This window comes from Bufo bufo, chromosome 7, assembly GCF_905171765.1.
Source record: "Bufo bufo chromosome 7, aBufBuf1.1, whole genome shotgun sequence".
NCBI lineage: Eukaryota > Metazoa > Chordata > Amphibia > Anura > Bufonidae > Bufo > Bufo bufo.
The window spans coordinates 225119089-225133621 of NC_053395.1; positions in this window are offsets into that span (position 1 = coordinate 225119089).

Sequence of the window (14533 nt, forward strand, 5' to 3'; positions counted from 1 at the left end):
GCTTCACCATCCAGTCCCCCGGAATCAGCAAGTCCCGAAGGAGGTGAATCCCCTCCATCTTGAAGTGGCGGTAGCGCACCACAGAGTTCAGTGCCCGGAGATTTATGACCGGACGAAATTGTCCCCCTTTTTTCTGGACTAGAAAAATGTGGCTGAGAACGCCCCTTTGGGTAGGAGGGGCCCTTTCTATCGCATCCTTGTGCAAGAGGGAAAAAAAAGTTCTACGTCCACTAGCTCCCTGTCCGGTAGTGCCAGGGGAGGGGGAGGAGGGACGAGATCTGGCGAACTCGTAAGTTCTATGTGGAACCCCTGCACAGTGTTCAGCACCCATGGATCTGATGTGATGCTGGACCAAACGTGGGAACATAGACGGAGTCTGCCCCCTACACAAGGAGTGAAATAAGTCCCCACTGGGGAAAGACTTACCGAAAGATTTTCTGTAGTTCGGATTTCCTCTAACCGACCTGGAACGCCATTGGCCGCCTCTGGCCGGGAAGAACGAGGGAGGATTCCTTTGGTCCTGGAAAGGAGGCCTCTGGTTGAAGGAGCCTCTGCCCGAGCTGCGGGCTTGATAACTGGAGCGGCCGGACAGACGGCCCCTACTACTGCCGGCCCTAGTGGAGACCCGTCCCTGAAATACCCTTTTCATGGGGGACTGGGCCTTGTTCCAAAGCGGAAATGCTCCAACGTACCTGCTGAGGTCCTTGATGAAGGAATCCCCGAACAGTTGACCCTGAGCATCCTTCCCTGTCTCAGTAAGTGCCAGGTTGGCCAATTTTGGGTCAAATTTTAAAGAGAATGGCTTTACGCCTTTCAATGGACAGGGAGGAATTGGTGCTGCCCGCAATGCAAATGGCTCTTTGTATCCAGCCAGTAAGCTCCTCCGGGTCAATCGAGAGCCGTCCACTCTGGCCGATTCGGCCATTTCAAAGATTTTGGCGAGGGGGCCAAAAATGTCGAGGAGCTTGTCCTGGCAGCTCTTAATTGCGGAATCTAACCCTTTACGGGGATTCCAGCCGGTTTTGGCCAAAAACTGCGTCATCTTTTGATCCACAGATGGCGTTTCACAGACCTTGTTTGGGATTAATGGTCTCGGGCATTCCGCACGGAGCTTGCTGCGCGCCTCTTTGCTGAGAGGACGACGCACCCAATGCTCCAAGTAGTCGCTCACATGAGCTACCGGCAACCACTCCGCCGACCTAGGGTGGTGGAGGGCATCAGGGTCAAATAGTGGGTTGCCAGAAGGATCCACCAGGGTAGAAGCCGTGTTAGGGGCGGTGGTGGATGCGCCCACGGACCCAGATGTGGAAGGCCTAGGGCCTGAAGTGCTTGGGAACTCAGGTTCCATCTCCAACTCTCCATCAGAGTGGTCACTTGCCTCCGCATAAGCCTCCATATCAGATTCATTATCAGAATCTATGTCATTAGTTTGTGCTCTAGCACATTTCCACGTTCGTGCCCTTTCTGCCTGGCGCGGTAAGGCTCTTTTGCGCGATCTAAGCGCGCTATCATGGGTGGCTTGGATCACACCAGTCAAAGTCTCCTGGGCAGGAGGTTCAATGGTAGGCTGCGGGTTATTGGGTGTAGGCATTAGAATAGAAGGGCCAGGAGTATGGGCAGATAAGGCCTGAGATATGGTCTGAGAGATCATTGAGGACATGGAGCCCATGGCCTCTATAATGGCACTAGACACTGAGCGTTGTAGCTCCAGGGCCTGTGCACTCATTACTGGCAGGCTGGGGTCCCCTGTGGGTGGGGGGGGATTAGGCCCAGAGGGAGAGCGGTCTGAGGACATGATCTCGTCTATATAGATAAAATATCTAAGTGCAGAGTGACTGATGGGGGTACCTAGTCTAATGAAGCCTAAACTGTGGCAGAAGACTAACCTAAGCAGGGGTTAATCACCCCAAGCGCCGCAGTGTAGCAGGAGCCGATCCGGAGCCGAGTGGAGCAGCAAGGCACTGGTGAGCGCTCCGAAATCCCGCGAGAGGACGGGCGGGAGCTCCCAAGATGGCCGCCGAGATCTCGCGAGATCTCGGAGCCGCGGGAGACGACAGAAAATATGCCGCCGAAAACCTATGCCGCCGGGGACCAGCGGGCAGGAATCAGAGCGGCGACGAAGGTAGTGGGAGAGAAGGGGGGTCAACGAATACACCCCAAAAGGAAAGGATTAAACAGGCAAGCGCCGCAGTGGGAAAAAACGCCGATGAAGTCAGGCAGAGGGGAAAGAGGGGGAGGGGGGAACGACCCCCAGATAAAGGCCGCAATAGGTGTATGGGGAATACAGAAGTGCTGTGATAAAATCTCCACAAATGCAGGGAACAGGGAGACCCTGTTAACGGTCAGAACAGTATAAAATGTACTAGGCAAGTCTTAAAACAGCATGCAAAGGCAAAATTGCTTCAAATCTAAATCACATAATCGAATATATAAATAACTTAGCTTTGGTGGAGCAGCAAAGAAAGAGGAAGATATAAAGAGGACACTGCTTATTATAGGATCTGTTAGGGGAGGGGCCTTTATTGTTTTGATTATGTTAATTTCTCCTTTGCTGCTATTGGTGGAAGTAAAGAAGGAGTAAGCAATACGAAGCCTCCGTGTCTTGATGTAAAACTACTATAATACTGCTCCTATGTGCAGGAATATAACTACTATAATACTGCTCCCATGTAGAAGAATATAACTACTATAATACTGCTCCTATGTACAAGAATATAACTACTATAATACTGCTCCTATGTACAAGAATATAACTACTATAATACTGCTCCTATGTACAAGAATATAACTACTATAATACTGCTCCTATGTACAAGAATATAACTACTATAATACTGCTCCTATGTACAAGAATATAACTTCTATAATACTGCTCCTATGTACAAGAATATAACTACTATAATACTGCTCCTATGTACAAGAATATAACTACTATAATACTGCTCCCATGTAGAAGAATATAACTACTATAATACTGCTCCTATGTACAAGACTATAACTACTATAATACTGCTCCTATGTACAAGAATATAACTACTATAATACTGCTCCTATGTACAATAATATAACTACTATAATACTGCCTCCTATGTACAAGAATATATCTACTATAATACTGCTTCTATGTACAAGAATATAACTACTATAATACTGCTCCTATGTACAAGAATATAACTACTATAATACTGCTCCTATGTACAAGAATATAACTACTATAATACTGCTCCTATGTACAAGAATATAACTTCTATAATACTGCTCCTATGTACAAGAATATAACTACTATAATACTGCTCCTATGTACAAGAATATAACTACTATAATACTGCTCCTATGTACAAGAATATAACTACTATAATACTGCTCCTATGTACAAGAATATAACTACTATAATACTGCTCCTATGTACAAGAATACAGGGAGTGCAGAATTATTAGGCAAGTTGTATTTTTTGAGGATTAATTTTATTATTGAACAACAACCATGTTCTCAATGAACCCAAAAAAACTCATTAATATCAAAGCTGAATATTTTTGGAAGTAGTTTTTAGTTTGTTTTTAGTTTTAGCTATTTTAGGGGGATATCTGTGTGTGCAGGTGACTATTACTGTGCATAATTATTAGGCAACTTAACAAAAAACAAATATATACCCATTTCAATTATTTATTTTTACCAGTGAAACCAATATAACATCTCAACATTCACAAATATACATTTCTGACATTCAAAAACAAAACAAAACAAATCAGTGACCAATATAGCCACCTTTCTTTGCAAGGACACTCAAAAGCCTGCCATCCATGGATTCTGTCAGTGTTTTGATCTGTTCACCATCAACATTGCGTGCAGCAGCAACCACAGCCTCCCAGACACTGTTCAGAGAGGTGTACTGTTTTCCCTCCTTGTAAATCTCACATTTGATGATGGACCACAGGTTCTCAATGGGGTTCAGATCAGGTGAACAAGGAGGCCATGTCATTAGATTTTCTTCTTTTATACCCTTTCTTGCCAGCCACGCTGTGGAGTACTTGGACGCGTGTGATGGAGCATTGTCCTGCATGAAAATCATGTTTTTCTTGAAGGATGCAGACTTCTTCCTGTACCACTGCTTGAAGAAGGTGTCTTCCAGAAACTGGCAGTAGGACTAGGAGTTGAGCTTGACTCCATCCTCAACCCGAAAAGGCCCCACAAGCTCATCTTTGATGATACCAGCCCAAACCAGTACTCCACCTCCACCTTGCTGGCGTCTGAGTCGGACTGGAGCTCTCTGCCCTTTACCATCTACTATCCAGCCACGGGCCCATCCATCTGGCCCATCAAGACTCACTCTCATTTCATCAGTCCATAAAACCTTAGAAAAATCAGTCTTGAGATATTTCTTGGCCCAGTCTTGACGTTTCAGCTTGTGTGTCTTGTTCAGTGGTGGTCGTCTTTCAGCCTTTCTTACCTTGGCCATGTCTCTGAGTATTGCACACCTTGTGCTTTTGGGCACTCCAGTGATGTTGCAGCTCTGAAATATGGCCAAACTGGTGGCAAGTGGCATCTTGGCAGCTGCACGCTTGACTTTTCTCAGTTCATGGGCAGTTATTTTGCGCCTTGGTTTTTCCACACGCTTCTTGCGACCCTGTTGACTATTTTGAATGAAACGCTTGATTGTACGAGGATCACGCTTCAGAAGCTTTGCAATTTTAAGAGTGCTGCATCCCTCTGCAAGATATCTCACTATTTTTGACTTTTCTGAGCCTGTCAAGTCCTTCTTTTGACCCATTTTGTCAAAGGAAAGGAAGTTGCCTAATAATTATGCACACCTAATATAGGGTGTTGATGTCATTAGACCACACCCCTTCTCATTACAGAGATGCACATCACCTAATATGCTTAATTGGTAGTAGGCTTTCGAGCCTATACAGCTTGGAGTAAGACAACATGCATAAAGAGGATGATGTGGTCAAAATACTAATTTGCCTAATAATTCTGCACGCAGTGTATAACTGCTATAATACTGCCTCCTATGTACAAGAATATAACTACTATAATACTGATCCTATGTACAAGAATATAACTACTATAATACTGCCTCCTATGTACAAGAATATAACTACTATAATACTGCCTTTTATGTACAAGAATATAATTACTATAATACTGCTCCTATGTACAAGAATATAACTACTATAATACTGCCTCCTATGTACAAGAATATAACTACTATAATACTGATCCTATGTACAAGAATATAACTACTATAATACTGCCTCCTATGTACAAGAATATAACTACTATAATACTGCCTTTTATGTACAAGAATATAATTACTATAATACTGCTCCTATGTACAAGAATATAACTACTATAATACTGCCTCCTATGTACAAGAATATAACTACTATAATACTGCCTCCTATGTACAAGAATATAACTACTATAATACTGCTCCTATGTATAAGAATATAACTACTATAATACTGCCTCCTATGTACAAGAATATAACTACTATAATACTGCTCCTATGTACAAGAATATAACTACTATAATACTGCTCCTATGTACAAGAATATAACTACTATAATGCTGCTCCTATGTACAAGAATATAACTACTATAATACTGCCTCCTATGTACAAGAATATAACTACTATAATACTGCTCCTATGTACAAGAATATAACTACTATAATACTGCTCGTATGTACAAGAATATAACTACTATAATACTGCTGCTATGTACAAGAATATAACTACTATAATACTGCTCTGCTATGTCTGCCTCCATGTGTGGTCTGACTAGCGATTTGTAAAGTGATAGGACTATGTTCTCATCACAGGCATCTATGCCCCTTCTGATGCAACCCATTATCTTATTGGCCTTGGCAGCAGCTGCCTGACACTGGTTTCTACAGCTTAGTTTGCTGTTTATTAAAATTCCTAGGTCCTTGACCATGTTAGTGTTACCCAGTGTTTTACAATTTAGTATGTACGGGTGACTTGCATTATTCCTTCCCATGTGCATACCCTTACATTTGTCAGTGTTAAACCTTATCTGCCACTTCTCTGCCCAAGCCTCCAATCTATTCAGATCCATCTGTAGCAGTATACTATCCTCTGTAGTATATATACAGTATACTGTCCTCTGTAGTATATATACAGTATACTGTCCTCTGTAGTATATATACAGTATACTGTCCTCTGTAGTATATATACAGTATACTGTCCTCTGTAGTGTATATATACACTATACTGTCCTCTGTAGTGTATATACACTATACTGTCCTCTGTAGTATATATTTACAGTGTACTGTCCTCTGTAGTATATATTTAAAGTATACTGTCCTCTGTAGTATATATACAGTATACTATCCTCTGTAGTATATATTTAAAGTATACTGTCCTCTGTAGTATATATACAGTATACTGTCCTCTGTAGTATATATACAGTATACTGTCCTCTGTAGTTTATATATACAGAATACTGTCCTCTGTAGTATATATACAATATACTGTCCTCTGTAGTGTATATAGACAGTATACTTTCCTCTGTAGTATATATACAATATACTGTCCTCTGTAGTATATATATACACAGTATACTGTCCTCTGTAGTATATATACAATATACTGTCCTCTGTAGTGTATATATACAGTATACTGTCCTCTGTAGTATATATTCAGTATACTGTCCTCTGTAGTATATATATACAGTATACTGTCCTCTGTAGTGTATATATACAGTATACTGCCCTCTGTAGTATATATATATATATATATATATATACCATATACTGTCCTCTGTAGTATATATACAGTATACTGTCCTCTGTAGTATATGTATATACAGTATACTGCCCTCTGTAGTATGTCTATACAGTATGCTGTCCTCTGTAGTATATACAGTATGCTCCCACATAGTAGTGCTCCCCCTTAATGCTTCCACATAGTAGTGCCCCAACTTAATGCTCCCACATAGTAGTGCTCCCCCTTAATGCTCCCACATAGTAGTGCCCCCCTTAATGCTCCCACATAGTAGTGCCCCCCCCTTAATGCTCCCACATAGTAGTGCCCCCCTTAATGCTCCCACATAGTAGTAACCCCCTTAATGCTCCCACATAGTAGTGCCCCCCTTAATGCTCTCACATAGTAGTAACCCCCTTAATGCTCCCACATAGTAGTGCCCCCCTTAATGCTCCCACACAGTAGTGCTCCCCCTTAATGCTCCCACATAGTAGTGCCCCCCCTTAATGCTCCCACATAGTAGTGCCCCGCTTAATGCTCCCACATAGTAGTGCTCCCCCTTAATGCTCCCACACAGTAGTGCTCCCCCTTAATGCTCTCACATAGTAGTGCTCCCCCTTAATGCTTCCACATAGTAGTGCTCCCCCTTAATGCTCCCACACAGTAGTGCTCCCCCTTAATGTCCCAACATTGTACTGCTCCCCCTTAATGCTTCCACATAGTAGTGCTCCCGTTTAATGCTCCCACACAGTAGTACTCCCCCTTAATTCTCCCACATAGTACTGCCCCCCCCTTAATGCTTCCACATAGTAGTGCCCCCCCTAATGCCCCCACATAATAGTGCCCCCCTTAATGCTCCCACATAGTAGTGCTCCCCCTAATGCTCCCACATAGTAGTGCCCCCCCTTAATGCTCCCACATAGTAGTGCCCCCCCTTAATGCTCCCACATAGTAGTGCTCCCCCTTAATGCTCCCACATAGTAGTGCCCCCTCTTAATGCTCCCACATAGTAGTGCCCCCCCCTAATGCTCCCACATAGTAGTGCCCCCCCTTAATGCTCCTACATAGTAGTGCCCCCCCTTAATGCTCCCACATAGTAGTGCCCCCCCCCTTAATGCTCCCACATAGTAGTGCCCCTCCTTAATGCTCCCACATAGTAGTAACCCCCTTAATGCTCCCACATAGTAGTGCCCCCCCTTAATGCTCCCACACAGTAGTGCTCCCCCTTAATGCTCCCACATTGTAGTGCCCCTCCTTAATGCTCCCACATAGTAGTGCTCCCCCTTAATGCTCCCACATAGTAGTGCCCCCTCTTAATGCTCCCACATAGTAGTGCCCCCCCCTAATGCTCCCACATAGTAGTGCCCCCCCTTAATGCTCCTAACATAGTAGTGCCCCCCCTAAATGCTCCCACATAGTAGTGCCCCCCCTTAATGCTCCCACATAGTAGTGCCCCTCCTTAATGCTCCCACATAGTAGTAACCCCCTTAATGCTCCCACATAGTAGTGCCCCCCCTTAATGCTCCCACACAGTAGTGCTCCCCCTTAATGCTCCCACATAGTAGTGCCCCCCCTTAATGCTCCCACATAGTAGTCCTCCCCCTTAATGCTCCCACATAGTAGTGCCCCAACTTAATGCTCCCACATAGTAGTGCCCCCCTTAATGCTCCCACATAGTAGTGCCCCCCTTAATTCTCCCACATAGTACTGCCCCCCTTAATGCTCCCACATAGTACTGCCCCCCTTAATGCTCCCACATAGTAGTGCTCCCCCTTAATGCTCCCGCATAGTAGTGCCCCCTTTAATGCTCCCACATAGTAGTGCTCCCCTTAATGCTCACACATAGTAGTGCTCCCCCTTAATGCTCCCACATAGTAGTGCCCCCCTTAATGCTCTCACATAGTAGTGCCCCCCTTAATGCTCCCACATAGTAGTGCCCCCTTAATGCTCCCACATAGTAGTGCCCCCCTTAATTCTCCCACATAGTAGTGCCCCCCCTTAATTCTCCCACATAGTAGTGCCCCCCTTAATGCTCCTACATAGTAGTGCTCCCCCTTAATGCTCCCACATAGTAGTGCCCCCCCTTAATGCTCCCACATAGTAGTGCCCCCCTTAATGCTCCCACATAGTAGTGCTTTCCCTTAATGCTCCCACATAGTAGTGCCCCCCCTTAATGCTCCCACATTGTAGTGCCCCTCCTTAATGCTCCCACATAGTAGTGCTCCCCCTTAATGCTCCCACATAGTAGTGCCCCCCCTTAATGCTCCCACATAGTAGTGCTCCCCCTTAATGCTCCCACATAGTAGTGCCCCCCCTTAATGCTCCCACATAGTAGTGCTCCCCCTTAGTGCTTCCACATAGTAGTGCTCCCCCTTAATGCTCCCACATAGTAGTGCACCCTGTTAATGCTCCCACATAGTAGTGCCCCTCCTTAATGCTCCCACATAGTAGTGCCCCCCTTAATGCTCCCACATAGTAGTGCTCCCCCTTAATGCTCCCACTATAATACTGCTCCTATGTACAAGAATATAACTACTATAATACTGCTCCTATGTACAAGAATATAACTACTATAATACTGCTCCCATGTACAAGAATATAACTACTATAATACTGCTCCTATGTACAAGAATATAACTACTATAATACTGCCTCCTATGTACAAGAATATAACTACTATAATACTGCTCCTATGTACAATAATATAACTACTATAATACTGCTCCTATGTACAAGAATATAACTGCTATAATACTGCCTCCTATGTACAAGAATATAACTGCTATAATACTGCTCCTATATACAAGAATATAACTACTATAATACTGCTCCTATGTACAAGAATATAGCTACTATAATACTGCTCCTATGTACAAGAATATAACTACTATAATACTGCCTACTATGTACAAGAATATAACTACTATAATACTGCTCCTATGTACAAGAATATAACTACTATAATACTGCTTCTATGTATAAGAATATAACTGCTATAATACTGTCTCCTATGTACAGAAATATATTTTCTCCAAAAAGAAGTTATATTTTTAGCATTTTGGTTCCTATAAAATATAAGTTGCAGTAAAGGTATTTGTGTTGTAAAAAAAAATGAAGGAAAATTGCGGAAATGGATTCCCCACCCTAATAGCCTGCAGCCGGTTTGGTTCCACGGCCAAAGTAAAAATTCCCTTTAACCGGGGGCCATAAATATTTTAAATAAACCACAAAATCCAGTGGAGTCTAGAACCTCAGACTGGATCCTCCTTCTTAATGTGGATTCCACACAGGAGAATTCAGCAGCGACTTCATGCTATGAAATGAAACCCCTCGTGTTTTGCCCGCAGCGGGCCCGCAAAATGTTGGCATGAAGGAGGGGAGGACTCCACCTCGGGTAACGCCCAGTGTCCATGGCATGGCCTGAATGTTTAGATACAGGAGGCACGAGGCTTTGGGAATGTATTTTCTAACACTAGCGTCCTGCCCAGACTCACATAACTCCAGCATTAAGTTTCAGGTGGGACGCCAGGCTCATCGCACCCGGTCTGCCCCTTCCTATCTCCTCTATGGACTTTTTTTTATTTTCTGCCCTGCAGTGGTCGGTGCCAAGAGCGTTGCCCTCGCCCCTTCTCCTTTTCGCCTCTGTGCTCCTGAGCAGGTGTTTCGAATCATCAGAATTAACTTGGGCTTTCACTGAATTCTTGTAAAATGTATCAACTAAAAGGGTCTTTTATGATGTGCAGCTATGTACACTTCCCTCCGCGGCAGGAATGTTGGCTACAATGTAACCGGGGACTATAATTAGCCCCAGTGCAGATTGCAGGAGGCGCTGACACCTTGTAACTTCCCCTCAGGGCTCTTCTGCTGCAGAACCTTCCTCTTTTTCGGATTTAGATCCAATGTCGTCAGTGAAGGGATTTTTGGGAGATTTTTATTACCCTGGAGGACGCTCACAATGGTTCCTGCAGAAGTTGTAGCCTCCGGCAGTTTTACTGCACTGTGAGCTCCTGCTCTGGGGTGAGAGACGATGGAAGTGAATGGATGACAGCGGCCACTAATAACGAGGGGGGCGAAAAGACATTAAGGGTTAAACCTGAGGAAGGGAGAAGGTCAGGAATGGGAAAGCAGGTGCAGGCAGTGTCGGACTGGGGTACCTGGGGGCCACCGTACGGATACACTCATATATAATAAATAGTTTAACAAGTTTTTTATATGAACATAGGCTGGTTGTGGGGCTGTACATTGAATATATATATGTAGTGCAGAAAGTCTAATGTGTTCTGTGCTACTTGTGCAGGGGGTGGGAGACAAGGGGCCCATCTTGCTCAGGGGCCGACCGGGGGATTCCCCTGTACCCCTGTGGGCCAGTCCGAGCCTGGGTGCAGGGATTCCACGAAAATATCCAGGGATGGATGGACTAATGGACAGAAGTGTGGATAGATAGATAGATAGATAGATAGATAGATAGATAGATAGATAGATAATAGATAGATAGATAGATAGATAGATAATAGATAGATAGATAGATAGATAATAGATATGAGATAGATAGATAGATAGATAGATAGATAGATAGATAGATAGATAGATAGATAGATAGATAGATAGATAGATATGAGATAGATAGATATGAGATAGATAGATAGATAGATAGATAGATAGATAGATAGATAGATAGATAATAGATAGATAGATAGAGAGATAGATAGATAGATAGATAGATAGATAGATAGATAATAGATAGATAGATAGATAGGAGATAGAATGACGGTATGACAGATATATAAATTAATGAATGGATGGACAGACAGACAATCAGACAGATAGATGGATATGAGATCGATAGATAGATAGTTCCTTCCTTCTGGAGTATAGAGGCCATTCAGTATGAGGTAGGAGGCATCATGGCACCTCGTGGTGTGGAAATGGTTAATATAAGATTGTAGGGTAATGGTTCCCACATGGCCTCAGCAGTGACCACACGTTGCACAGGTTTCTGGGGCTTCTCTCCTGGTATTTTAATGAGTGTGACCGGCCTCAGCCCTTTTATTGCTGAATTCTGGATTTTGTTGGAGATTTTACAGGTATTTCCAGAGTATTGAACATTTCATGATCTGGGTCTAATACAGAGCAGATAGCGGCAGAAAAATCTAGGCTAAAAGTCATCGAGCCGGGATCCCCCTGTGACCATTCCACGACCCTGCACAAATCCGGCAGAAACTGGAGGCAGCGGATCAGGAGATAAGGGGCATACATGTCATGTGGGTGCTTTGGGGGCTCTTGGAGACGGGGGCCAAGACCCCATTATTTGCATCCCCTTTGCTTCTGATTTGGCAAGAAGGTATTGGATCCTTCTTTCTAGAGTTACTACCTTTCTTGAAAAGAAGGTGAGAAATTAGTCCAAGGATTATTAGGGGGAGCACTACTATGTGGGAGCATTAAGGGGGGGCACTACTATGTGGGAGCATTAAGGGGGAGCACTACTATGTGGGAGCATTAAGGGGGGCACTACTATGTGGGAGCATTAAGGGGGAGCACTACTATGTGGGAGCATTAAGGGGGGGGGGCAGTACTATGTGGGAGCATTAAGGGGGGGCACTACTATGTGGGAGCATAAGGGGAGCACTACTATGTGGGAGCATTAAGGGGGGGGCAGTACTATGTGGGAGCATTAAGGGGGAGCACTACTATGTGGGAGCATTAAGGGGGGGCACTACTATGTGGGAGCATTAAGGGGGAGCACTACTATGTGGGAGCATTAAGGGGGGCACTACTATGTGGGAGCATTAAGGGGGAGCACTACTATATGGGAGCATTAAGGGGGGGGCAGTACTATGTGGGAGCATTAAGGGGGGCACTACTATGTGGGAGCATTAAGGAGGGGCACTACTATGTGGGAGCATTAAGGGGGGGGGCAGTACTATGTGGGAGCATTAAGGGGGGGGCACTACTATGTGGGAGCATTAAGGGGGAGCACTACTATGTGGGAGCATTAAGGGGAGCACTACTATGTGGGAGCATTAATGGGGGCACTACTATGTGGGAGCATTAAGGGGAGCACTACTATGTGGGAGCATTAAGGGGGAGCACTACTATGTGGGAGCATTAAGGGGGGGGCAGTACTATGTGGGAGCATTAAGGGGGGCACTACTATGTGGGAGCATTAAGGAGGGGCACTACTATGTGGGAGCATTAAGGGGGGGGCAGTACTATGTGGGAGCATTAAGGGGGGGCACTACTATGTGGGAGCATTAAGGGGGGGCACTACTATGTGGGAGCATTAAGGGGGAGCACTACTATGTAGGAGCATTAAGGGGGGCACTACTATGTGGGAGAATTAAGGGGGGGCACTACTATGTGGGAGCATTAAGGGGGAGCACTACTATGTGGGAGCATTAAGGGGGGCACTACTATGTGGGAGCATTAAGGGGAGCACTACTATGTGGGAGCATTAATGGGGGCACTACTATGTGGGAGCATTAAGGGGAGCACTACTATGTGGGAGCATTAAGGGGGGCAGTACTATGTGGGAGCATTAAGGGGGGGCACTACTATGTGGGAGCATTAAGGGGGAGCACTACTATGTGGGAGCATTAAGGGGGGCACTACTATGTGGGAGCATTAAGGGGGGGCAGTACTATGTGGAAGCATTAAGGGGGGGCACTACTATGTGGGAGCATTAAGGGGGAGCACTACTATGTGGGAGCATTAAGGGGGGCACTACTATGTGGGAGCATTAAGGGGGGCACTACTATGTGGGAGCATTAAGGAGGGGCACTACTATGTGGGAGCATTAAGGGGGGGCACTACTATGTGGGAGCATTAAGGGGGAGCACTACTATGTGGGAGCATTAAGGGGGAGCACTACTATGTGGGAGCATTAAGGGGGGCACTACTATGTGGGAGCATTAAGGGGAGCACTACTATGTGGGAGCATTAAGGGGGGCACTACTATGTGGGAGCATTAAGGGGAGCACTACTATGTGGGAGCATTAAGGGGGAGCACTACTATGTGGGAGCATTAAGGGGGAGCAGTACAATGTCGGAGCATTAGGGGGAGCACTACTGTGTGGGAACATTAAGGGGGAGCACTACTATGTGGGAGAATTAAGGGGGGGGGCACTACTATGTGGGAGCATTAAGGGGGAGCACTACTATGTGGGATCATTAAGGGGGAGCACTACTATGTGGGAGCATTAGGGGAGCACTACTATGTGGGAGCATTAAGGGGGAGCACTACTATGTGGGAGCATTAAGGGGGAGCACTACTATGTGGGAGCATTAAGGGGGGGCACTACTATGTGGGAGCATTAAGGGGGAGCACTACTATGTGGGAGCATTAAGGGGAGCACTACTATGTGGGAGCATTAAGGGGGAGCACTACTATGTGGGAGCATTAAGGGGGAGCACTACTATGTGGGAGCATTAAGGGGGGGCACTACTATGTGGGAGCATTAAGGGGGGCACTACTATGTGGGAGCATTAAGGGGGAGCACTACAATGGGAGCATTAAGGGAGTTACTACTATGTGGGAGCATTAAGGGGGTGCACTACTATGTGGGAGCATTAAGGGGGACACTACTATGTGGGAGAATTAAGGGGGGCACTACTATGTGGGAGCATTAAGGGGGAGCACTACTATGTGGGAGCATTAAGGGGGGTACTACTATGTGGGAGCATTAGGGGGAGCACTACTATGTGGGAGCATTAAGAGGGGCACTACTATGTGGGAGCATTAATGGGGCACTACTATGTGGGAGCATTAAGGGGGCACTACTATGTGGGAGCATTAAGGGGGCACTACTA